Genomic DNA, 27,066 nt, shown 5'->3' on the forward strand with positions numbered 1-27,066 from the left:
TGTAGACAATTCCTAGATTATCATCGGCAACTTGCTTTAAGCTGCCTGGGGAGATTTGTATTTTAAAAGAGAAGATTTGGGGATCAAATTCGTTTTCTAATAGCATGACCGCTGTCTTGGTTTGCCCAGGGTTAAGAAATTCCTCGGACAAGGGACCTCAGTGCTAAAACCGGGACAAGGCAGACGGCCGACTCTAGGTGCGGGTCACACCTGGGACCTTTCAAACCCGGAGAGATTTGGCTCCCTGGACGTGAAACTATTTCAAAATAACACTTCATTTTTAAAATTAAATGCTGGGGAAAAAAAAAAAAAACTTCTTTCTGGATTTCTAATTACAAAAATCTGACCAAAAAAAAAAAATCTTTTTTTGTAATCTAATTACAAAAAAAAAAAGTTTAAGAGAGCCTGACTTTGGTTTCCTTCTGTGTCTGCCTGTCCGCTTTGCTGAGGGACATGGGGTGACACATGTCATTCCTTGAGGCAAGGAATTTGGAAATGCCGGGTCCCTCTTCCCTCCTACAGCCCCTCCCCACTCACCAGGAAGCAGCAGGTGCTTGGCAGGTTCGAGCCCCCCCCGCGTGTCCAAGGATAAAACATCCACCTGTGCGTGTGCCCTGCCCCGGGCCACCCGCCGTGCTGCTTCTCCTGTGTGTGCGTCTGTCAGCGGTGCTGTGCTTTACCCAGAGATGAGCCTGCGAAAGTCTTTGCCCCCAAATTAGAAGTGTGTGTGTCACAGGCAAAGGAGGGAGGGAGAGCACCCCAGCACCGAGGGTGCAAACAGCAAAAGGCGTGAACGGCACCGGAATGTGGGGGGGGCTCTGAGACTCGGAAACCAGATGTGCTGTTTGCAGAACTCAGCACAAAGGGAACACCCACGAATGTGAAGCTTAAAAATGATTTTAAATCAGTCGGGCGAGCGAGGCTGGGAAGCAGATAGGGGAGGCTCAGTGGGGAAGTTATAAGTATTAATATAGACTTGGAACCAGAAGGATGTTTGTGTTCGAATCCAGGATCAATTGCTTAGCCACCTTCATGACCTTGTGCAGGTCGGAAAAGGCTTCCTAAGGAGCCTCAGTTTCCTCATCTGTGAAATGGAGACAGGAAGGCCGTAGGGGAGGCTGAGTTCTGGCCAGTGGAATGTGAGTGGAAGTGTTGTATGTTTTTTTTTTTTTTTATGCCTGTCCCATAAAAACTGCCTTTACCACTTTCTCACCTTTCTCTACCCTCTTCTGCCTTCTGGGAGGGGAAGACCCAGAGCCCGACCCCAAGGGCCTGGGGCTTAGCAGATGCACTAGCAGGAAGGAGCCTGGGACCCCAAACGACATCCCGAAGCAGAGTTCCTGTCCTCCCCACAGCAGCCCCAAGTTGCATCGTGACACCTTTAATGTGCCAGGCCACCGAGATTTGGGAGCTGGGTTTTTTTTGTTTTTTTTTTTGTTTTTGTTTTTTTTTTTTTTTTGAGACAGAGTCTCGCTTTCTTGCCTAGGCTAGAGTGAGTGCCGTGGCGTCAGCCCAGCTCACAGCAACCTCACACTCCTGGGCTCAAGCGATCCTCCTGCCTCAGCCTCCCGAGTAGCTGGGACTACAGGCACGCGCCACCATGCCCGGCTAATTTTATATATATATATTAGTTGGCCAATTAATTTCTTTCTATTTTTTTATAGTAGAGATGGGGTCTCGCTCAGGCTGGTTTTGAACTCCTGACCTTGAGCGATCCGCCCGCCTTGGCCTCCCAGAGTGCTAGGATGACAGGCGTGAGCCACCGCGCCCGGCCTGGGAGCTGGTTTTTATGGATGCGTGCGTGGCTTACTGACGAGTGTAGGCATCTACAGTGGCAGCCTCTGACCCCAAGACCTCGTCGTATCCAGAGGATCTAAGTCGGAACGTGGCTTAGAATACTAAGCGAAGCCATGAAAGCACCCGCCAACACCTGCAGCCTTCGCAAGTCGCTAGAGGGTTCGTTCGTTGATTTATTCATGCAGGAGACATTTATGGAGTGTCTACTGTCACGGGAATCGTGGGGGAGGCCACAGTGCCCGTAAAATAGGTGAACGAGAGAGTGAGAGAGTGTCACTTGCAGAGGGCATGCTATTTTGGATCAGCCATTAAGCGAAGTCTTGGGAGTGGCATTTCAGCTGAGCCAGAAGGCTGAGAAGGAAGCGCCGTGTGGATGGATTATCTGGGGGTTGAGCATTCCCAGGCAGAGGGCTTGGCTAGCGCAGAGGCCCGGAGGTAGGAACGTGCATGGCAGGGTTTTTTTTTTTTTTTTTTTGAGACAGGGTCTCACTCTGTTGCCTGGGCTAGAGTGCCGTGGCGTCAGCCTCGCTCACAGCAACCTCCAACTCCTGGGCTCAAGTGATCCTCCTGCCTCAGCCTCCCGAGTAGCTGGGACTACAGGCATGCGCCACCATGCCAGGCTAATTTTTTCTATATATATTAGTTGGCCAATTAATTTCTTTCTATTTATAGTAGAGACGGGGTCTCGCTCTTGCTCAGGCTGTTCTTGAACTCCTGACCTCGAGCGATCCTCCCGCCTCGGCCTCCCGGAGTGCTGGGATTACTGGCATGAGCCTCCGTGCCTGGCCAGTGAATGGCTTTTGCACAAAGAACTGAGTATTCTTATCACCTTTTTGCTTGTGGCTAGAGAGGTCGGTGGAGGAGGAGTCTCCAGGTCTGGAGGTGAGAGCACAGTGGCCATCCTTACTTGCTGTCACCCAAGGAATCCTCTGCGGGCTCTGGAGAGATTCGAGGCAGGCAGCTGTAAATGAGGCTGCTCTCTCATTTGGTGTTGGCTGGTTGCTGCAGAGACCCGGCTATTTGTAAACATGATCCAGGATTCACACCGACTGAGGCTTAAGCTCAGTGTTTACTCACCAGCTGCCTTCTCTGCGGGACCCTTTCATATAATAAAGAAAAAGTGTGAATACATTTTACCCCGGAGGCCGCCCCCACCGGGAGTTTAACAGCTATGTTGGATTAAAACCCACAGCATGCGTGCAGAAAAGAGATTGTCACTTACCCTGAAATTATTCCTAAGGAAGGGAAAAGTCAGTTTATCTGAAACATATTTTAAATCAACAAGATGATAAGCCTAATGAAACTTAGCTTCCTGTGTGCTGCGGGAAACTTCGGGTCGACGTTCCACTGACTTAAGAAGTGATTTTAGGCCGGGGCGCGGTGGCTCACGCCTGTCATCCCAGCACTCTGGGAGGCCGAGGCAGGAGGATCGCTCGAGGTCAGGAGTTGGAGACCAGCCTGAGCAAGAGCGAGACCCCTGTCTCTACTATAAATAGAAAGAAATTAATTGGCCAACTAATATACATAGAAAAAAGAGCCGGGCATGGTGGCGCATGCCTGTAGTCCCAGCTACTCGGGAGGAGGCTGAGGCAGGAGGATCACTTGAGCCCGGGAGTTGAAGGTTGCTGTGAGCGAGGCTGACGCCACGGCAACAGAGTGAGGCTCTGTCTCAAAAAAAAAAAAAAAAATAATAACAACTCTTATTTTGGGGTACTAAGTTATATACCGTCATGTGCCACATATGCTGCTTGCTGCATGCCAGTTGTCGTTCCAAGCCCTCTGCAGATACTTATTTAATTCTCCCAGCAAACCTACGGAGACACTGAAGTAGAGAATCCGTGCTCTTACTATGTGTGCTGTACTATGCGTGACATATAGCACGACATGTGTACTATATATGATGAATACTACATACAATATGTACGAATACCATATACAATGTGTGCTATATACATATATAATGTATATCATATACATTGTGTACTATATATACTATAGCATACATCCCCTATAGTATACAATGTATACGATTATAGTACACAATGCGTGCGATTATAGTACACAATGTACACAACTATATACATTGTATACCATATACATACAGTATACATTGTATGCCATATACAGTGAATAGATAAATGCACTAATTTGGGGTACAATTATAGTACACAATGTGTGCGATTATAGTACACAATGTACACAACTATATACATTGTATACCATATACATATAGTATACATTGTATGCCATATACAATGAATAGATAAATGCACTAATTTGGGGTATGATTATAGTACACCATGTGTGCGATCATAGTACACAATGTTCACAACTATATACATTGTATACCATATACATATAGTATACATTGTATGCCATATACAATGAATAAATAAATACACTAATTTGGGGTATGATTATAGTATACCATGTGTGCGATCATAGTACACAATGTACACAACTATATACATTGTATACCATATACATACAGTATACATTGTATGCCATATACAATGAATAAATAAATGCACTAATTTGGGGTACGATTATAGTACACCATGTGTGCGATCATAGTACACAATGTTCACAACTATATACATTGTATACCATATACATATAGTATACATTGTATGCCATATACAATGAATAGATAAATGCACTAATTTGGGGTATGATTATAGTACACAATGCACACAACTATATACATCGTATACCATATACATATAGTATACATTGTATGCCATATACAATGAATAGATAAATGCACTAATTTGGGGTATGATTATAGTACACCATGTGTGCGATTATAGTACACAATGTTCACAACTATATACATCGTATACCATATACATATAGTATACATTGTATGCCATATACAATGAATAAATAAATACACTAATTTGGGGTATGATTATAGTACACCATGTGTGCGATCATAGTACACAATGTACACAACTATATACATTGTATACCGTATACATATAGTATACATTGTATGCCATATACAATGAATAAATAAATGCACTAGTTTGGGGTTGTCATATATCCATGTGTGTGTCTATACAGTTTTTTTTTTTTTTCACTAAGGGCAGCTTGCTCCTGTTGCTAGCCTTCGGGTGGCCCCATTCCTCGTTAGTCCCCTTAGCGGGGCCCACACCCCTGCCAGTGGTTTCCCCACTGATTCTCTGCATTGGGATGGTCAGAGGTGAATCTGGTTTCCTGCCAGGATCCTGACCGACTGGAACTCTCCATGCCCAAACAAGAGACTTTGGCACGGTTTCGAGGACTGAGGATGACTCGGTCCGTGTTAAAGGGTTCAGATTTCCGTGCTCGGTGAGAATACACCCCAGGGACCCTCCGCGCATCTTCAACCCCCGCATTGGCCCGCCAGGCTCGGCTAAAGCTACAGAATCCGGGTCCGTGAGTCCCGAGGTGAGTTCTGCCGAGAACACAGGATTACCGCGGACCACGTGCCTGACCTCGGTCTCTCGTCCGAAGCCAACAACGGAGCAGCCTGGGGACAGTGCGCCCACCCTGCTCTCCCTCTGTCCAAGCCGTGGTGGCGTCCCGGCGTCCCCACAGCCCCGAGGCCTGGGGCGTGGCTGACCCCGTAGACGCCTAGGGGGCCCAAGGGGCCAGGCCGCCATCCTCTGGCCTCTGGGGACCGTCAGACGTCCTTGACCTCCTTCTGCAAGCCCGGTCTGTCGCCGCATGCTGCTGCCAGGGCACAGACACAGCGTCGTCTTGGCCAAGTCACGAAGCCGGACCCGGGAAGCGGGCTGCGGACGGAGGGCAGCAGTGGGCGGCAGCAAGGCCAGCCAGGCCCACGTCTTCCGGCTCTCTGTCTCCTTTAAGCCTGAGGGCGGCGTGCCCAGGCTGACGCTGCGACCAGCAAGGCCGGTGACCGTCACGAACCCACGCCTTTTCACAGTGTAGCCCAGAAGGTCGGCTCCCGTCCAAAGGATGTCCCCAGTTGGCCTGCTTCTCTGTGTCTCTGCTCCTGCAGCCGTGGCCCACACCCCAGCCTTTCTCCTCATGGCAGCCTCAAACTCCTGGGCTCAAGCGATCTTCCTGCCTCGGCCTCCTGAGTAGCTGGGACTACAGGCATGCACCACCATGCCTGGCTAATATATATGTATGTGTGTGTATATATATTTTAGTTGTCCAGCTAATTTCTTTCTATTTTTAGTGGAGACGGGGGTCTCACTCTTGCTCAGGCTGGTCTCGAACTCTTGACCTCGAGCGATCCTCCTGCCTCGGCCTCCTGAGTAGCTGGCTTTTCTCTTACGTTCTGTGTCCCTACCTTGAGCATCCCGCATGCAGGAACTAGGACCACGTCTACTCAGACTGTGAGTCTTTTCCTGCTTAAAACCCGCCGCTGGCTCTCCTCCTGCTGCACGTAGAATAAGATCCAGATTCTTCTCTGTGGCCCGAAAGAGCCTCGAATCTCTTGGCTCCCATTATATAACCTTTTCTCTTGGGTTCAGGCCAGTCCAACAAGGCCAGCTTTCGTTCTGCTTGTGTAAAATCTGCCGAGGACCTTTGCCCTTCCCCCGCCTGGAAGGCCCCCCGCCCCATTCCTTCCCACCAGGCCTGTCTCGGCTCAGATGCCTTCCCTGTGCAAAGGGCTTCCGTGACCAAGCACCCTTCCTGATGTGCCACTATCACCTTCTATCCCATTGTCCTACTTTTTTATTTTATTTTTTGAGACAGAGTCTCACACTGTTGCCCAGGCTAGAGTGAGTGCCATGGCATCAGCCTCGCTCACAGCAACCTCAGACTCCTGGGCTCAAGCAATCCTCCTGCCTCAGCCTCCTGAGTAGCTGGGACTACAGGCATGTGCCACCATGCCTGGCTTATATATATATTTTTTTTTTCTTTTTTTTTTTTAGTTGTCCAGCTAATTTCTTTCTATTTTTAGTGGAGACGGGGTCTCACTCTTGCTCAGGCTGGTCTCGAACTCTTGACCTTGAGCGATCCTCCTGCCTCAGCCTCCTCCCGAGTAGCTGGGACTACAGGCATGTGCCACCATGCCTGGCTAATATGTATATACATATATGTGTGTGTGTGTGTGTGTGTGTGTGTGTGTGTGTGTGTGTGTATATATATATATTTTTTAGTTGTCCAGCTAATTTCTTTCTATTTTTAGTAGAGACGGGGGTCTCGCTCTTGCTCAGGCTGGTCTCGAACTCCTGACCTTGAGCGATCCTCCCGCCTCGGCCTCCCAGAGTGCTAGGATTATAGCCAGGAGCCACCACGCCCGGCCAGGATTTCATTCTTGATGTCACGTCCCTCTTTTCCTCTCCTCTGGCTGTCCACCAAGTTTAGCTGAGCTCGTCTCCCGAAGGTTTCTCAACTCAGTCCACTCCTGTGGTCCCTGTCACCTCCTGGTCTCAGCCACCAACGTTGCTTGCTGGGACCTCCACAGTTGCCTTCTAGCTTGTTCTCTCTATTCATTGTCAACCTTCTTACGAGCACTGAAGCCAGAGTAATTCTCTCGAAACCCAAATTTGACCCTGTGCTATCCCTGGCACCCCAAATTTTATATCTCTATGTTAAATAATCTCATGAGTCCTGTAGTTTTCCTCAGTCATCCTCACTGTAATTCCGTGTTTATTTGCAGGATGATCTAATCATCTCAGTTCCTCCTTACACTGTGAGGTCCGTGAGAGACACGGACAGTGTCTGATTTCACTCACTGTTATGTCCCAGCTTGCCTGGGCCACCGTGTGTATTAACAGGTGCTCGTTAAATAGTTACTAAATCAATGAGTCTCAAGATCTGCAGTGCCTAGCATCGTAATGCCTGAACAAAGAGAGATGAATTCTCGATTGAAAAGAGGAAGACTGGAACTATTAATATGAACAAGTCCCAGAAAAATATTTCCAAGCTCAATGCCTGCTTTTGCCCAACTATTCTCATATTCTGGTCCTTTCTGCGTCTCTCTCTGTCTCTCTCTCTCTCTCTCACACACACATGCACCAAAGCCTTCAATCCATGCAAATCGTTCAAAAGGTTTACTTGTCATTATTCAGAGATATTTATCCTAATAAATCTTTGCCATAAAAATCCCCTTGCCACCTTTTTAAGATTATAAAGTGGCCGGGCGCGGTGGCTCACGCCTGTCATCCCAGCACTCTGGGAGGCCGAGGCGGGAGGATCGCTCGAGGTCAGGAGTTCGAGACCAGCCTGAGCAAGAGCGAGACCCCGTCTCTACTATAAATAGAAAGAAATTAATTGGCCAACTAATATATATAGAAAAAATTAGCCAGGCATAGTGGCGCATGCCTGTAGTCCCAGCTACTCGGGAGGCTGAGGCAGGAGGATCGCTCAAGGTCAAGAGTTCGAGACCAGCCTGAGCAAGAGTGAGACCCCGTCTCCACTAAAAGTAGAAAGAAATTAGCTGGACAACTAAAAAAAAAAAAGAAAAGAAAAAAGAAAAAAAAATATATATATATATATAAGCCAGGCATGGTGGTGCACGCCTGTAGTCCCAGCTACTCGGGAGGCTGAGGCAGGAGGATCGCTTGAGCCCAGGAGTTGGAGGTTGCTGTGAGCGAGGCTGATGCCACGGCACTCACTCTAGCCTGGGCAACAGAGCAAGACTCTGTCTCAAAAAAAAAAAAAAAAAAAAAAGATCATCAAGTGATAAGTTCAATCAATGAACCTTTGCCCTTTTGCAAAACAAATTTTCCGGTTGCAACTTGCAGATGAAGAAGAATGTCCAGCACCCACCCCCCGTTGTGTTATCTTTCTCAGTTCTGACGTGAGGCCCGGCTCTGGAGAGAGATGGTTCTCTCTCCGTTGAGCTTCAGAACGCAAAGGAGTTCAGAGCATAAATGAGTGGCAGTCGCACTTCTTGCTGTAGTCCCTCGACTTCCAGCCAACTTTCTCCCCGCCTGCTGTTCCCCGAATGGTGTAGATGTCACTTTGAAAGTCACATCTTGGGAGCCGCCCCAGAATGCCATCTGGTAGGGTGCGGTGCTCGATATTAGTTAGGCTTCTCTTGGACCCAGCCACATGAGGGAGGTTGTTCCTGGAACCATCAAAAAGAGGTCAGCCCGGCGCGGTGGCACGTACCCGTAGTCCCAGCTACTTGGGAAGTTGAGGCAGGAGGATCGCTGGAGCCCCGGGGGGATTCAAGGCTTTAGTGTGCTATGATTGTGCCTGTGAATAACCATTGCCCTCCAGCCTGGGCAACCCAGCCAGACCCTATCACTAAATAAAAATAATAATAATGAGGCCGGGCGCGGTGGCTCACGCCTGTCATCCTGGCAGCCTCTGAGAGGCTGAGGCGGGAGGATCGCTCGAGGTCAGGAGTTCGAGGCCAGCCTGAGCAAGAGCGAGACCCCGTCTCTACTATAAATAGAAATTAATTGACCAACTAAAAATATATATATACAAAAAATTAGCCGGGCATGGTGGCGCATGCCTGTAGTCCCAGCTACTCGGGAGGCTGAGGCAGGAGGATCGCTTGAGTCCAGGAGTTGGAGGTTGCTGTGAGCGAGGCTGACGCCACGGCACTCACCCTAGCCTGGGCAACAAAGTGAGACTCTGTCTCTCAAAAAGAAAAAAAAAAAAAAAAATGAAAGGATTCCTAGTAACTTGCATAAATAGACAGATTTGAGAGTCTGGCATTTTTACAATATTGACTGCAGGCACCATCTGTAACAATTTTTCTACTCCTATTTTACAAATTGAACTTGTCTTCATTTTAAACAATGGCTCATAAGATGGTGTAGAAGATCAAATTAACATTTACTGACTAAACCGGAGGAAATACTATAAATAAAACAAATTTTGATTTGAAACACAACCTAACCTACTTAGTCGGTCAGATCCCCAAAATTTTCCATCAAGAATGCAAAATAAGTACTTATAGTCCACTCCCATGCTGTAAAATTACCGCATATTGATTTGGGTGTTTTTAATTAGAGAAATCTGTGCTGTGGATTACGGGTAAATTTTAAGCAAAACAATGGCCCTTAGTTGAAATATGTATTTCAAGTTAGGCAGACAGCAATAAAATATATATGTCCGTTTCATAGGTTAGATAATCAAAGTCCCTTTCGCATGTCTGTCTTCTTGTATTTACTGAAAGTAAAACACTAGCTGCTGTAACAAACAGACCCCAGATTTCGCTAGCTGAACACAATAGAGGTTTGTTTTCATTCAGGTAGCTCTTCAGGGTGGGTTTTGTAGGTTGACGGGCAACCCCTCCCTCCATGCTGTGATTCCAGCACCTTCCATCTCTTACCCTCATGGGTCTCCGTTTGCTACGACAGGGTTTCTCAACCTCAGCATGGTGGGGGCTGTCCTTGCATCATAGGGTGTTATTAATAGCATACGATCCTGGCAGGGCCCCTGGCCTCTACTTAATAGATACTAGTAGCTCTTCAACCCACGCGAGGACAACTGAAAATGTACTCAGACTTTGCCAAATGCCCTCTGGTTGAGAACCGCTCATCTAATACCAAGTCTGGCTTTAATTTGGTTAAGATTGCCAGGTGATGGCCGGGCGCGGTGGCTCACGCCTGTCATCCTAGCACTCTGGGAGACCGAGGCGGAAGGATCGCTTGACCTCAGGAGTTCCAGACCAGCCTGAGCAAGAGTGAGACCCCGTCTCTACTAAAAATACAAAGAAATTATCTGGACAACTAAATATATGTATATAAAAAAAATTAGCTGGCCATGGTGGCGCACGTCTGTGGTCCCAGCTACTCGGGAGGCTGAGGCAGGAGGATCGCTTGAGCCCAGGAGTTGGAGGTTGCTGTGAGCGAGGCTGACGCCACGGCACTCTAGCCCGGGGAATGGAGTGAGACTCTGTCTCAAAAAAAAAAAAAAAAAAAAAAAAAAGAGGCCGGGCATGGTGCCTCAGGCCTGTAATCCTAGCACTCTGGGAGGCCAAGTAGGGAGGATCGCTCAAGGCTAGGAGTTCAAAACCAGCCTGAGCAAGAGTGAGACCCCGTCTCTACTGAAAAATAGAAAGAAATTAATTGGCCAACTAATTGGTCAATTAGTCAAATTAATTAATCTCACTCTGTTGCCCAGGCTAGAGTGAGTGCCGTGGCGTCAGCCTCGCTCACAGCAACCTCCAACTCCTGGGCTCAAGCGATCCTCCTGCCTCAGCCTCCCGAGTAGCTGGGACTACAGGCATGCGCCACCACGCCCGGCTAATTTCTCTATATATATTTTTATTTTTATTTATTTATTTTTTTGAGACAGAATCTTGCTTTGTTGCCCGGGCTAGAGTGAGTGCCATGGCGTCAGCCTAGCTCACAGCAACCTCCATCTCCTGGGCTCAAGTGATCCTCCTGCCTCAGCCTCCCGAGTAGCTGGGACTACAGGCATGCACCACCATGGCTGGCTAATTTTTTCTATATATATTAGTTGGCCAATTAATTTCTTTCTATTTTTTTATAGTAGAGACAGGGTCTCGCTCAGGCTGGTTTTGAACTCCTGACCTTGAGCAATCCGCCCGCCTCGGCCTCCCAGAGTGCTAGGATTACAGGCGTGAGCCACTGCGCCCGGCCTCTCTCTATATTTTTAGATGGCCCATTAATTGTGTTCTATTTTTAGTGGAGACGGGGGTCTCGCTCTTGCTCAGGCTGGTTTCGAACTCCTGACCTCGAGCGATCCTCCCGTCTCGGCCTCCCGGAGTGCTGGGATGACAGGCGTGAGCCGCCGCGCCCAGCCCATTTCTTAGTGCCTGTTCTCTGCTGTGGTTTTTCACCACCAGCCCCCTCATTACTCATGTGAACTCAGCCTCCGGGTCCTATGGCTTTAGTTCCGCTACCAGCTGCTGGCTGGAAGCAGACCGTGCACCTTCATCTGAGCACGCCGGCCCTTCCTACATTCCTGGTCATTAGCCAGCATCAGGAGTCCCTGATGCCAACAACGTCCTGCCGTGTTTCAGTGTCCATGAAACTTGCTATCCTCTGTCTTGCTGAGCTCCTTGCAGCGCTGGGTCTCGTGCCCAATCTCCCGCCCGGCCTGGTGACCGCGTCTATTTCTAGACCCCAGCCCCACCCACCTCAGTGTGGTTAACCATCTGTTGGGGACCCACCATCGTTACCAGCAGCTTCCTTCAAAAACTACTTAACCGTGTCACTGCCGTTCTACAAAGCGCTGTAGGTGCCAAGATGAATAAGAAAGACAGTTTGCAGGGTGACAACACACAGCATGCTCCTTGCTTCATCCACTCAGCAGTTTTTTTTGTTGTTGTTTTGAGACAGAGTCTCGCTTTGTTGCCCGGGCTAGAGTGAGTGCCGTGGCGTCAGCCTCGCTCACAGCAACCTCAACCTCCTGGGCTCAAGTGATCCTCCTGCCCCAGCCTCCTCCCGAGTAGCTGGGACTACAGGCATGCGCCACCATGCCCGGCTCATTTTTCTTTTTCTGTATCTATTAGTTGGCCAATTAATTTCTTTCTATTTATAGTAGAGACGGGGTCTTGCTCTTGCTCAGGGTAGTTTGGAACTCCTGACCTCGATCGATCCTCCCACCTCGGCCTCCCAGAGAGCTAGGACTACAGGCGTGAGCCACCGTGCCCGGCTACACTCAGCAGTTTTTATGAGAACAGTCACATGCCTGGCCCTGGCTGGGGCTGGCGATTATAACCCTGAGCGAGACAAACACACCCTGCTTTCCGGAAGCTTATAGCATGGGGGGAGAGGGAGGGAAGGAGGGAGAGAGACAAGAGAGAAAGATTATAAACAAGCAAACAAATAATCAGGGAAGCTAATTACAGACCCTGTAAGTGCTAGGAAGCAGAAGAAGGGAGTGTTGGCATAAAGAATCAAAGATCTACTCGGATATAGTGGTCAAACTTCTGGGACCTTAAAATATTTCCCTTCCATCTAGTAACTAGGAATTTCCAAATGACAGCCAACCCTGGCCTACTAAATACAGCTCTCACTGGGTTCTGTTTGGCCAGCAAAATATTAAAAAAAAAAAATGAAGGTGGGGCATGGTTCTGCAGTCTGCCCACCCTCCCGCCTCTGCTTGGCCTTGATTATGAACTTATGTTATCTGCCCTGTGGGCTCTCGCCTGCATTTTAAGTCTGTGACTCTTGACTCAGCCTTTCAGATACTTGAGGCAGCAAGATCCAGTCTCCCTCCACTCCACCCTCGCCCTCGTCATCTGACACATTGACGAGTTTATCTGGCCCACAGTTGTCTGTTTTCTGGACATTGAACCCGAAATGAAGCTCGAAAACCGTGTGTGCGTGAGAGAGTGAGTCTTTTTGCTCTTGGGTGTGTACAGAGGAATGCACGTTGCCGGCCATTTGCAAGGATGGAATTTAAGTTTGCCAACTTTCCAAGGAGCGGCCCTCACCTCTATCATGACTTTAGCCGGTTACTTAATGCTAAAGGAGCACCCAAGAAGGCAGAGACAGGGGTGGTTGCTGAGAAATACTCCTCATCTTTGAAACACCCATGCACAAAACAGAGAACTTATGTCACGTTTACAAGAGCAACACGGCTCCAATGTAACTGGGGACATTTGCCGGCCACCAAGTGGGAACGGCGGCGTGTTTGGAAAGCTTGCAAGTAACCGGTCAGATCTTCGAGGCATCCCAGACCAGCTGCAGGATTAGGTTGCCGAGCATCAGGGTTTGTCAAAAATCCTGACTGCATGGCCGGGCGCGGTGGCTCACGCCTGTCATCCTAGCTCTCTGGGAGGCCGAGGCGGGCGGATTACTCGAGGTCAGGAGTTCAAAACCAGCCTGAGCAAGAGGGAGACCCCGTCTCTACTATAAATAGAATGAAACTAATTGGCCAACTAATATATATAGAAAAAATTAGCCGGGCATGGTGGCGCATGCCTGTAGTCCCAGCTACTTGGGAGGCTGAGACAGGAGGATCGCTTGAGCCCAGGAGTCTGAGGTTGCTGTGAGCGAGGCTGACGCCACGGCACTCACTCTAGCCTGGGCAACAAAGCGAGACTCTGTCTCAAAAAAAAAAAAAAAAAAAAAAATCCTGACTGCCTAAGGAAGCACTCAGAGTAATTACAGTGGAGTCCTCACTTTAGGAAAGCCTGAAATTACAAATCGGGTAAATCAGGGACGGGTGGCTCCCTGAGAGGTGGGTCACAGAGGGGCAGACCATGTCTCCATTCCCAGAGCGAGGTTCCTTCAAGCGCCTCATTCCGGAAGGGTTTGCAAGCAGCCCGGAATGCTCCATAAAATGCAATCGGAAGAGGTACAATAAAGTACCGAGACCTGCTCGGGTGCAGATGCCAGTCTTTTACTTAGCCAACAGCCGAGCCGGCTAAGGGGAAGTGACAATCACCGAGCAGCTGCCGAGGGCCAGGAGTTGCCAGGGGCTGGCAGCCCTTTCAAGGGGGCTGCTGGCTCCGGGTCGCCAGTGGACAGCCGGCCCTCAGCGGGCAGGTGGGGCGGCCGGGCTCGCACGGGAGAAGTGCAAGAGCAAGGACCCACACCCAGGCCTCGCCAACTCCCGCTTCTGCGTGGGGCCATGCCACATGCTCTGCCGCCTCCCTGGTCACGCAAGACGTGGAAAACGGAGATGGGAGGGAGTCTTTTTTTTTTTTTTTTTAATTTCGGCATATTATGGGGGTACAGATTTTAAGGTTTCAATAAATGCCCTTTCCTCTCCTCCCTCCCCCCACAAGTCTGAGTCTCCAGCATGACCATCCCCCAGATGGTGCACATCTCACTCATTATGTATGTCTAGACCCGCCCCCCTCCCCTCCCCCCTGCCCAATACCCTATTACTGTAGTACCTGTGTGTCCACTTAGGTGCTGCTCAGTTAGTACCAGTTTGCTGGTGAGTCCATGTGGCGCTTGTTTTTCCATTCTTGGGATACTTCACTTAGTAGAATGGGTTCCAGCTCTAACCAGGAAAATATAAGATGTGCTATATCACCGTTGTTTCTTAGAGCTGAATAGTACTCCATGGTATACATATACCACATTTTATTAATCCATTCTTGGATTGATGGGCACTTGGGCTGTTTCCACAGCCTTGCGGTTATGAATTGTGTTGCTATAAACATTCGAGTGCAGGTGTCTTTTTTGTAGAGTGTCATTGGATCTTTTGGGTAGATGCCCAGCAATGGGATTGCTGGATCAAATGGTAGATCCACTTGTATCGCTTTGAGGTATCTCCATATTGCTTTCCACAGAGGCTGAACTAGTTTGCAGTCCCACCAGCAGTGTAGGAGTGTTCCCCTTTCTCTCCGCATCCACGCCAGCATCTATTGCTTGGAGACTTTTTGATAAAGGCCATTCTCACTGGAGTTAAGTGATAGCTCATTGTGGTTTTGATTTGCATTTCGGGAGGGAGTCTTGATTGCCAGGTTCAGCTCCCCGCCGCCGGGGCAGGGTGTAATTGCTGGGCTGAGGAGCTGATGCTAAGCTGGTTCTTGGCAGAACCTTGGGGACATGTGGGGGCAGGGTGGGGGAGGGGGGAAGTGGGGACTTAGGTGCAAGGATCCTTCTGTAATCCCTGATCTCCTTTGTTTGGGCACAAGAACGTTTCCTGGGTGATGGCCCTAAATATTTAGGGGTCTTTAGGGACAGATACTGGGCTTTGCATGCTCGTGCCTGCAGGGTGTGGGCTCAGTCTTCATCCCTTCTGGGACCCGGCTGGAGGCCTGCGTGTTGGGGGTTACTTGGATGCTGGTGTCTGTCACGGCATAACAGGTAAACCTCGAAGGCCTTTGGACATTTTCCTAATTGACTGTGCTATTCAACTTAGCACAGGTTTTGTGCTTGGGCAAAAAAAGGGATGGAGTGTCATTTGGAAAAAGGCTTTGTATTCATCCCTTTAGCTCTGTTTTTTTTCTTTTTTCCCTTTTCTTTCTTTTTTGCAGGAGAGAAGTTTAGGAGATGGAATAAGACGTGTGCTTTTATATAAAAAAGTTTCTTTAATTCCAGATAGGTGTCATTTTTTTTTCTTTTGATTCTCTCTTTAGCTCTTTTATCCAGAAGCATATTAGGTGAGGAAATGGTCTTGCTTTTCTTTTTCTTTTCTTATTTTTGAGACAGAGTCTCGCTTTGTTGCCCGGGCTAGAGTGAGTGCCGTGGCGTCAGCCTCGCTCACAGCAGCCTCCAACTCCTGGGCTCAAGCGATCCTCCGGCCTCAGCCTCCCCCGAGTAGCTGGGACTACAGGCATGCGCCACCATGCCCGGCTAATTTTTTCTATATATTTTTAGTTGTCCAGCTAATTTCTTTCTATTTATAGTAGAGACGGGGTCTCGATCTTGCTCAGGCTGGTTTCGAACTCCTGACCTCAAGCCATCCTCCCGCTTCGGCCTCCGAGAGTGCTGGGATGACAGGTGTGGGCCACCGCGTCGGCCTGCTTTTCTTATTTTTTTAAAAAATTTCCTCTCCCTCCCTCCCTGCTCAAAAAGGCAGCTGTAAATTTGAGCATAAACTCCGCAATGAAACTCTGCTTCACTCTCTTCTTTGTCCCCCAGCCGTCCTGGTTAGTAGTTGTTAGTCCGGGTATCTCAGACCCCTATTGTTTCCGTGTTGGGCTCCCAGGGGACAGGCTCTGCTTTGCTTTGCCTTTCGTTAGAAGTGAGAGCCAGCCTTTGTCTTTCTTCTCTCCCTCTGTTCTCATCGATCTTGCTGGAGACTCCGGGTTTCCTGAAAGCAATTTTCAGGGGGGGGCGTGGGCACTGCACTTCCAAGGGAAGAGGGGTGTTTTCCTGAAATCGGTCACCGTGGGAGAGGTGGTCAGCATCCAAAACTGTGAAGGACATTCCTGCCACTCCTCACGGTGGGGGGCAGGGGAGGGAAGGTCCGATTTGGGGAAGGGAAAGGGCTTCATTTTTTTTTTTTTTAGCTGATTCTAGAGCAGAAGCCGGAGGCAGTCCCACCTGGAGCTTCGTGCCACCTGAAAGGCAGTTGGCCAGCCACTCTTGCCCGGCAGGCCTGGAGTGACGGGGACAGAGCCGTCATCCTCAGGGTGCGTGTGCTCTGGTGAGGAAGACAGGCAGGCCTTGAGCCAGCACACGCAGATGCGCGTGGGGTGCGGGAGTGTGCCGTGACCCAGATGCTATGAGTGACAGCTGGTCCCTCCAGCTGCTGGGGCCATGCGAGTCCGGGTCCTCTCTCTCTCTCTTTTTTTTTTTCTTCTCAATAGATTTTTTTTTTTAATTCCGGCATATTATGGGGGCACAGATATTAAGGTTTCAATAAATGCCCATTTCCCCCCTCCCCCCACAAGTCTGAGTCTCCAGCATGACCGTCCCCCAGATGGTGCACATCTCACTCATTATGTATGTCTATACCCGCCACCCTCCCCCCTGCCCAATACCCTATTACTGTAGTACCTGTGTGTCCACTTAGGTGCTGCTCAGTTAGTACCAGTTTGCTGGTGAGTCCATGTGGTGCTTGTTTTTCCATTCTTGGGAAACTTCACTTAGTAGTATGGGCTCCAGCTCTAACCAGGAAAATATAAGATGTGTTATATCACCGTTGTTTCTTAGAGCTGAATAGTACTCCATGATGTACATAGACCACATTTTATTGATCCATTCTTGGATTGATGGGCACTTGGGCTGTTTCCACAGCCTTGCGATTACGAATTGTGCTGCTATAAACATTCGAGCGCAGGTGTCTTTTTTGCAGACTTTCCCTTCTATCATGGATTCCAAAATATCTTCCTAGACTAGAGATTTTAAGAGGCTAAACCATCTGGGATTCTAAATCACTGTGATTGTTGTTGTCACCGAGGTGAGCACTTTGTAAGGGGAAATGCAGGACTGGACAGGAAGAAGGCGACTCTCGCGGCTTATTTTAAGATGGGTGAAGCTCTGGCGGAGACCTCGGCTGCGCAGGGGACAGTCGCCCACCCCGAAGGCCTGAGGGCTGCTCTCACACCCACGCTGTGGGCGCACGCGGCCTCCCTTTGAGCCCCGGCCTGCAGTCGTGCGAGTTAGCGCATCCCGTGCCAGTTAGCGCGTCCCGTGCCAGCGCTGCCGATGCTTTCCTTTCCATTTCCCGTCTTTTCTAGGAGTATTTTTATTTTATTTTTAAAAATTATATTATTATTTCTTACTTTTCCTTCTTCATTTTCTTCTCTCATGACTTTTCTTTTCTTTTTTTTTTTTTTCTGTTTTTGAGACAGAGTCTCCCTCTGTCGCCCAGGCTAGAGTGAGTGCCGTGGCGTCAGCCTTGCTCACAGCAACCTCCAACTCCTGGGCTCAGGCGATCCTCCTGCCTCAGCCTCCTCCCAAGTAGCTGGGACTACAGGCATGCGCCACCATGCCCGGCTAAATTTTTATATATATATATTTATAATATAAATATGTATATTTATTTATAAATTTATATATATTTATATATATATTTTTATTTTAGTTGTCCAGTTTAATTTCTTTCTATTTTTAGTAGAGACGGGGGTCTCGCTCTTGCTCAGGCCGGTCTCGAACTCCTGACCTCGAGCAACCCGCCCGCCTCGGCCTCCCAGAGTGCTAGGATGACGGGTGTGAGCCACCGCGCCCGGCCGGTTTCCTCATATTTGAAATGGGGATAATGTAGCGCCCCACTCACAGGCTTGTTTTGGTGATTAAACGAGGGAAAGAGCTGAGAGCAATGCCTGGCACAAAGAAAATACTTTGCAAATGTCATTCCTTATTAGCGTGAGGCTGGCAAGATGACACTATGTCCTTCTCTTCCGAGAGTCCGTGGTTCTGTCGCTGAGAAGGCAGCCGTGTTGGTAGTGTGCGGTGCCGGCACGACTCTGGTGTCAAAGTCTGGATGCACAGCCTGTCTCTGTTCCTTTTTGGGTGATCTCTCTAAGCCTTCGTCTTTTCAGTTATAAAATGGGCATAGCAATAGTATCAATCGCATTGGTTTTCTTGGGGGGGGGGGAGTTAAATAATGTAACTAATATTAAGCACTTGTAATTGGTATGTAGTAAGTGCTCAATACATGTAAGCATTAGTATTGTCGACGGAAAAAAGCCAAACTCTGTAAAATAATTTTAAAGAGATTTATTCTGAGCAAAATTTGAGGACCATGACCCGGACCCACTGCCAAGAGGCCTTGGGCAGGTGGGCTGGCTGCGGCTGGGTCACAGTTCGGTTTTATACATTGTCAGAGAGACAGGGGCTACAGGCAAAGTCACAAATCAATACATGAGAGGCATACACATTGGTTTGGCCCCAAAAGGTGGGACATCTCGAAGGTGGGGGGGGCTTACAGGTTACAGGTGGGTTTAAAGATTCTTTGGCTGGCAGTTGGTTGAGAGAGTTAGACTTCATCTAGAAGACCAGAAAGGATATGCTTACTTTAAGATAAGGGTGTGAGCACTCTGGGAGGCCCAGACAGGAGGACGTTTTAAATTTACAATAGGCGCCTGCTAGGATGCTTTAAGATGCTTAAATTTAAGAATAGGCACCTGCTAGGATGCTTGAGTTAAGATGTTTTAAATTTATGGTAGGCATCTGCTAGGATGCTTGAGTTAAGACAGGGGCTTCCTATCTTTTAGGTGATGTTAAAGCCACACCGGAATCAGGTTGGGAAGTAAACCACCGCTTTATTTGGTTAACAAAAGCCGCTTAGTGGGAATTTACCGTTTGTCAGCCTGACCCAGCTGGGCTCCTTAGGAAAGAGGTTATAGCAAAAGAGAAAGATCAGAGTTCAGTCCTCAGTATTGACTTAGAACCCATACTCATCATACACAAGGGGTTCATGGTTTGACAAAGACTGTCAAAGGCCAAGTACCCAACCCTTTCCAGTGGATTTTGCTATGCAATAAAATCTTTGTTTTCTGTCGCTTTACCGATCAGAAAGCTTTAGAAACAACCATTCCCTAACATACCCACATCATGAACAGACACGGCAAGGACATCAGCAACATAAGTTTCAAGGCTTTCAAGTAAGGATAAAGACATCCAAGCCAGAGAGCTGAAGGACCCTGGCCAAAGTCCTGGAGCCATTTCATTCTGGAGGTGAAACTTGAACCCCATTCTCTCTCTGGCTTTTTTTTTTTGTTGTTTGTCTGTTTTTTGGAGACTGAGTCTCACTCTGTCACCCTGGCTAGAGTGCAGTGGCGGCGTCATTGTAACTCACAGCAGCCTCAAACTCTTGAGCTCAAGCCGTCCTCCTGCTCCAGCCTCCCAAGTAGCTGGGACTCCAAGTGCATGCCGCCGTGCCATGCCCAGCTAATTTTCCTTTTTTTTTTTTTTGGTAGAGAAGGGGTCTCGCTCTTGCTCAGGCTGGTTTCTAACTCCTGGCCTCAAGCGATCCTCCCACCTTGGCCTCCCAGAGTGCTGGGATTACAGGCGTGAGCCACCGAGCCCAGCCAAACTCAGTTCTCTTGATGCTCAACCTCAGGGGGTTCCTGAGTAGGGCAGTGTGAAAGCCACGAAGCTTACACTCACGCCAATTTCCCTCTAACTTAAGGATCAAATCTTTCGCCAGCATTTCCTAAACCCTATCAGAGAGGGGGCAGAAGATATAGCAGCCTTGGGGCAGGGAATGCCCCAGTGGGGAGGGGGGGGTGAGGCCACCACCGGAGATGACCTCGGGGACCCCCAGAGGGGACCCTAAATAATACTGCATATCCAGGATCAAAATTTACTCTTTTTGGGTTCTCTTTTAATCCCCCCTGAAGAGTCCCTCGGAGAGTCTCTGCTGGGGCTATTATATGTTTAGAATCTGTCTGAGGCCAGCTGCACCCCTGTCGTACAGAGAGAAAGCAGAGCCTCGGGCAGGCAAGAGGACGGACAGGATCGAATCACAGTGTGATTTCGAGCATCGACTATCTCAATCACGTTCCATTTTAGGCTAGGGATATTGGTCTTCCTTTGATAGCAGGTGTGTAAAGTTGCCTTTTAAGATATTTCCAGGCCGGGCGCGGTGGCTCACGCCTGTCATCCCAGCACTCTGGGAGGCCGAAGCGGAAGGATCATTTGAGCTCAGGAGTTGGAGACTAGCCTGAGCAAGAGCGAGGAGACCCCCGTCTCTACTAAAAATAGAAAGAAATTAGCTAGACAACTAAAAAAAAAAAGGCAAGGCACCGAGGCTCACGCCTGTCATCCCAGCACTCTGGGAGGCCGAGGCGGGCGGATCACTCAAGGTCAGGAGTTCGAAACCAGCCTGAGCAAGAGTGAGACCGTCCCCCGTCTCTACTATAAATAGAAAGAAATTAATTGACCAAGTAAAAATATGTAGAAAAAATTATCTGGGTGTGGTGGTGCATGCCTTGAGGTCTCAGCTACTCGAGAGGCCGAGGCAGGAGGATCGCTTGAGCCCAGGAGTTGGAGGTTGCTGTGAGCGAGGCTGACGCCACGGCACTGTAGCCTGGGCAACAGAGTGAGACTCTGTCTCAAAAAAAAAAAAAAAGAATGGACATTTAGCCACCGGTTAGATAGAAGACTGCAACTTGCTTCACCACCGTCAAGCCCAAGACGCCGGCAGGGAGATTGTGCATGCTTATTGTGAGTAGACAGTCCAGGAAGAGAGAAGGCAAAAGAAAGCAGAGGCCGTATTTTCGTAATTGGTCTCCTCCCGTGCTTATCAGATAAATTACTCGTGGAGAGAACAGCTAAAGGTTTCCCTCCAACCCTCATGCCTTTTAGGGGGGGTGCCTTCTCGTTTATTTAGAATCACGAGGAGGTTTAGCGAGCATCATCCCCCAGTATGGAATTTAGACCCTAAATTCTTTTTTTATTTTGAGACAGAGCCTTGCTCTGTCGCCCAGGCTAGAGTGAGTGCCGTGGCGTCAGCCTCGCTCACAGCAACCTCCAACTCCTGGGCTCAAGCGATCCTCCTGCCTCAGCCTCCCAAGAAGCTGGGACTACAGGCATGCGCCACCACCATGCCCGGCTATTTTTTTGTATATATATTAGTTGGCCAATTAATTTCTTTCTATTTATAGTAGAGACGGGGTCTCGCTCTTGCTCAGGCTGGTTTCGAACTCCTGACCTCGAGCGATCCGCCCGCCTCGGCCTCCCAGAGAGCTGGGATGACAGGCGTGAGCCACCGCGCCCGGCCTAGACCCTAAATTCTTGTATCTTCAGAATAACACATGTGCAGGGTGTTAGCTAAAAATACAGTTCTCCAACGAAAAGGAAGACTCACTCAAGGGCTTGAGCATGCTAATTTGCATGCAACTTCCAGTCCTTTGGCACTGTCTACCCCCAATGTGCTCTGTCACATTGTCAGCGCCGTGGCCATGGGACCCGTGGCAAGTCCCTACGAGCTGCCCCTTAAACTGGACGGGTCCTTCACAGGAGAACTTGCAGAAAGGCATCTTCCTCTATAAGCCATTTCCCAAGACACACACCAAATGTTTCGGTGGCATCTCCTTGCGAGCTCATCACGAGCACGCTCCGTGGAGAAATTACGCATCTTGGCAAAACAAAAGCTTTTGCCGTTAATGGGAACACGATTTTCATAACGGACCGCAGGGCAGGTGCCTTCCCCGTGTGATCGCGAGAACCCTCCTCGGCTGCACCGAGGAAAAATCTTACTTATCGCCGTCAATAACGAACTCACTCTCTGCAGAAGTAATCTCCTTGGAGGGCAGCGATCAGAAGTATTCCCATCATATTCGAGACTCTAAGTGTGTTTTGCGGCCGGGTGTCTCGGGATGTGTTTCGAGAAACCTGGGAACTAGATTTTCTGATCCCGTTCCGCAGAGAGCCAAGGTGCTGCTGTTCATCTGAAGCATTCCCCCCAGCATGGCAATTCGGCGAAACGTTAGAATTGCAGACATTGCACTTGACCCTGGAGGGGCCGCGGAGGGAGGGATTTGCTCTGGTGGCTTCTCGTGCGTCCTTTAAAAACCTGCTGCTGCTAGGCGGGGCGCTGTGGCTCACGCCTGTAATCCTAGCTCTTGGGAGGCCGAGGCGGGCGGATTGCTCAAGGTCAGGAGTTCAAAACCAGCCTGAGCAAGAGCGAGACCCCGTCTCTACTATAAATAGAAACAAATTAATTGGCCAACTGATATATATATATATATAAAAAAATCAGCCGGGCATGGTGGCGCATGCCTGTGGTCCCAGCTACTCGGGAGGCTGAGGCAGAAGGATTGCTCGAGCCCAGGAGTTGGAGGTTGCTGTGAGCGAGGCTGATGCCACGGCACTCACTCTAGCCTGGACAACAAAGCGAGACTCTGTCTCAAAAAACAAACAAACAAACAAAAAAAAACCTGCTGCTGCTAAGTCCAAAGTCTCGCTTTTATCTTAACCGTAGAAACTTCTTTACCGACGGCTGAGCCAGCCAGCCGGGCTGCAGAGTGCTGTCACTGTCCTCTATTCCCCCGTCTTTATTTTTCCCATAAATTGGATGACTCTGATTAATAATCACCTTGGCAGATAGGAGCTTGCTGCGGGCCTCGGGTGAGCGTTGGGCGGAGTGTAACTAAACCACAGCCGTGCCGCTTAACTGAAGAAAAGACGTCGGAGGTGAAGGGGAATGGGTGAGGCTCGGTTATTTCGCGTCCACAGCGTAATAAACTGGGCTGATAAGGTGTTGCTGAAATTGTTGAGATCCCTCTGGGATGTGCCTAAAAAGAAAAAAAGATGAAAGGGAAAGGGACGTGTCATTTTTACCTCTGTCTAGGTAAGTTCTGCTAAGTCCCTCGGGGAATGCCCGAGAACATTCCTTTTAACTCCTGTTTACATTCTGAAGGTATTTTAATTAAAAACAGTCAGTCGAGGCCGGGCGCGGTGCCTCACGCCTGTAATCCTAGCTCTCTGGGAGGCCGAGGCGGGCGGATTGCTCGAGGTCAGGAGTTCGAAACCAGCCTGAGCAAGAGCGAGACCCCGTCTCTACTATAAATAGAAATAAATTAATTGGCCAACTAATATATATATATATAAAAAAAAAACAGTCAGTCGAGCCAAATCAAATCAACCCTCCCTGCCGCTGCTTTAGCTGAGACCGCTGTGTCCCCATATTTATTTCCCCCTTTTACTTGGTGAAGTAGAGATCTGGCATGTGGCCCCCCCAGAATGGTGACCACGTTTTTCCCAGCCTGCGTTGCAGTTGGTTGTTGCCTTATCACTAAGGGGGGTGTGTGTGCGGTTCATTTCTGGGTTTCGGTCTTAGGTGGAATTGGGTATCTGCGTGTGTGTGTGTTGTTTTTCCCGGTGGCCAGGGTGTGTTTGGTGCAGGTAGCAGCCGGGCAGCTGGCCGGGATGAGGAGCAGGGAGCTGGCCGCTAAAGAGGGTGGGGGGAACTTGCCCTGAGGATCACAGGGCTGCCTCCCCCTGCCCGTGAGAAAGAAGTCAACTTCTCTCTGGTTTAAGCCCCTGTCTCTTAGGGCATCTCTATTCCAACCTCCTAATCCGGCTCCTCGCTCAGCATTTGAAACCCAGACTGTGCAGGTTCTAGGTCTGGGGCGACCGCAGAGTTGGAAGTTTCTGGCAGGGAGTGACGCAGCCCCGGACTCAAAAGCAGGTGTTTTTGCCTCTCGGGGTAGAGAGTCCGGAGGCAGAGCAGGGCCTCCAGGTGGCTGAACTCAGGGACTCATCGATGTCATCAAGGACTCAGTTTCCTTCCTCCTGTCTTCTGCCCACCCCCCCTGGCGTCAGTTTCTTCTCCAGGCTGGGAGCAAAGGCGGACAACATTGACAAAACAAAGATCATTTTTTTCCCATGGCCGTTCTCTTAGAAAAGCAAAAAAATTGCCCAGAAGTCGCTCTGTTCCCCAGTCGAGTCACATTCACGTCTCAATGGCCGGATTTGAGCTGCATTCCTGACCCTGTTCGTGACGAGGGTCAGGAATAAAATCATCCCCCAGACCAAGCAGGTCTCTCCCGGGTCTGAAGAAGGCCCATATTCCTGGCTGCGTGGGGAGGGTCCCATCTGGTGGATGGGACCATTTAGGGAAAGGGTGACCAGCGGGCCACCAACCGTGTCTGGGACGCAAGAGAAAACTATCCATAGATCTGAAAAAAACATATGCTGTGGATTTGTTTCAAAATAATATGGAAAGGCCGGGCGCGGTGGCTCACGCCTGTCATCCTAGCTCTCTGGGAGGCCGAGGCGGGAGGATTGCTTGAGGTCAGGGGTTCGAGACCAGCCTGAGCAAGACCCCGTCTCTACCAAAATATAGAAAGAAATTAATTGAACAACTAAAAATATATATACAAAAAAAAAAATGAGCCGGGCATGGTGGCGCATGCCTGTAGTCCCAGCTACTCGGGAGGCTGAGGCAGGAGGATCGCTTGAGCCCAGGAGTTTGAGGTTGCTGTGAGCGAGGCTGACGCCACAGCACTCAGTCTAGCCTGGGCAAGAAAGTGAGACTCTGTCTCAAAAAAAAAAAAAAAAATAATAATAATAATATGGGAAAAGGGAAGTCGGGTATGGCATAGACAGAACAAGACTCTCCGTGAGTTGATAATTGTTAGAATTCACGGGGCTTCGCTTTACACTTTTCTCTCTGCTTTTGCATGTCTTTGAAATTATCTGTAATTTTTTAAAAAGTTTTAAGTAAAAATAGATACCTGACAGGAGCAAAAGGAACAGGAGAAAATTGATCCATTTTCGTGTTAGCAGTGACAGCAGCCAACGTTACCGAGCATTTGTGCTTTGTCAGAAACCTGGTTGATGGGGTCAGGGTGGCTGAGGCCAGCAGAGCAGGCCTCGGGAGCGGGGGAGCAGGTGCGCGGGCGCAGGTGAGCTCGCCTCTTGGTTCTGCTCTTCTCTGCGTTTGTGAGCTCTCTTTGTGCGGTGGCCTTAACAGCTGCTGGCTGACCCCCACTTCCTGGCAGAGAATTGAATTTTGAGAGATTAAATGGTTCAAACAGTAGAAGGCTCACGGCTCAAATAGGATGCATTTCCAAGAATATTAAAACGACTGTCCTCGGGCCGGGCTCGGTGGTGGCTCACACCTGGAATCCCAGCACTCTGGGAGGCCGAGGCGGGAGGATCACTCGAGGTCAGGAGTTTGAGACCAGCCTGAGCAAGAGCAAGACCCCGTTTTTATTAAAAAAATAGAAAAATGAGCCGGGCGTGGTGGCGCAGGCCTGGAGTCCCAGCTACTACTCGGGAGGCTGAGGCAGGAGGATCGCTTGAGCCCAGGAGTTTGAGCTGTGATGATGCCACGGCATTCTAGCCGGGGTGACAGTGAGACTTTATCTCAAAAAAAAAAAGAAAAAGACTGTCTAGATGGTGTGTCGGCTGAGAGTGGCCATTTCTCACCGTGAAAATAAGAAAGGCGGAGTCTCGGCTCCTGGTGGAGCAGGAAGGAGCCTTACAGAGCCTCTACTCTGGTGGCTGACAAGCGTCTCTGCTGGTCCGCATCCCCGGAGGAGCTTTTGCAAATACCGGGAGAACTGGGCCGTTTGCGGGAGCCGCAGATGGCCTGGAGCAGGGTCGGCAAAACGCGTGCTGTGGGGAAGCCGGCTGGGCGCGGCCTCACTCACGCTCTGCACGCTCTGCACGCTTTGTACACTTAGCACGCTCTGCATGCTTTGCACACTCTGCACTCTCTGCACGCTTTGCACGCTCTGCACTCTTTGCACACTCTGCACGCTTTGCACTCTGCACGCTTTGCACTCTTTGCACACTCTGCACTCTTTGCAATCTTTGCACACTCTGCACTCTTTGCACACTCTGCACGCTTTGCACTCTGCACGCTTTGCACGCTCTGCACTCTTTGCACGCTCTGCACACTGCACGCTTTGCACTCTTTGCACTCTTTGCACGCTCTGCACGCTTTGCACGCTCTGCACTCTCTGCATGCTCTGCACGCTCTGCACGCTTTGCACTCTTTGCACGCGACAGTCGCTGGCCGAAGCCTTTCTCCGGGCTGCCTGCCTGCGTCCGCCAGGGGGCTGGCCCGTCTTCGCCAGTGCCAGGCTCGTGAATTCAGGCGTGGCTCGGAGCCCTGCCTGGCCAGAAGAGGCGGCAGGGCACGGCCACCTCCTGCCTGAGCCTTGGCCCGGGGACTCTGCCCAGCGTGCCAGCCCGCCTCCCGTGTGGCAGAGCTGCCACCGCCCTGACAGTGGCAGCGGCCAGCACGACTTGAACCGTGAGCCGTGCAGAGCGGCTCCCTACAGCATGCAGGCACCCCCGAGGGCCGCCGCCACGCACCCTCCGCTCTGGGGGACCCACTCGGGCTGGGGGCGAGAGCGGCTGCAGCCCCCACTCGGCCTCTAGGGATGGCCCTGCCCTGCCCGGGTGGCCGGAGCTGCCCTGCACCAGGGGCTGAGCCGGGTCGAGGCCCAGGTGGGTGGCCGCCTGCAGCACGTGGGATGCTCGGGGCCGGGCAGAGAGGGACCAGCCGGCGGGGACAAAGACAACGAAGGTGACAGGGGCCCTGGCTGGGGGCTCC

The 27,066-nt window shown here is 49.9% G+C and overlaps 1 long non-coding RNA gene across 1 annotated transcript in view; it reads right to left on the bottom strand.

The window, feature by feature from the left end:
- LOC142865607 (uncharacterized) overlaps positions 1-27,066 on the bottom strand; it is a 311,557-nt gene that overhangs the window by 983 nt on the left and 283,508 nt on the right. The gene's annotated exons all lie outside the window — the stretch shown is intronic.

The sequence above is a fragment of the Microcebus murinus genome, chromosome 30 (genome assembly GCF_040939455.1).
Source record: "Microcebus murinus isolate Inina chromosome 30, M.murinus_Inina_mat1.0, whole genome shotgun sequence".
NCBI classification, from domain to species: domain Eukaryota; kingdom Metazoa; phylum Chordata; class Mammalia; order Primates; family Cheirogaleidae; genus Microcebus; species Microcebus murinus.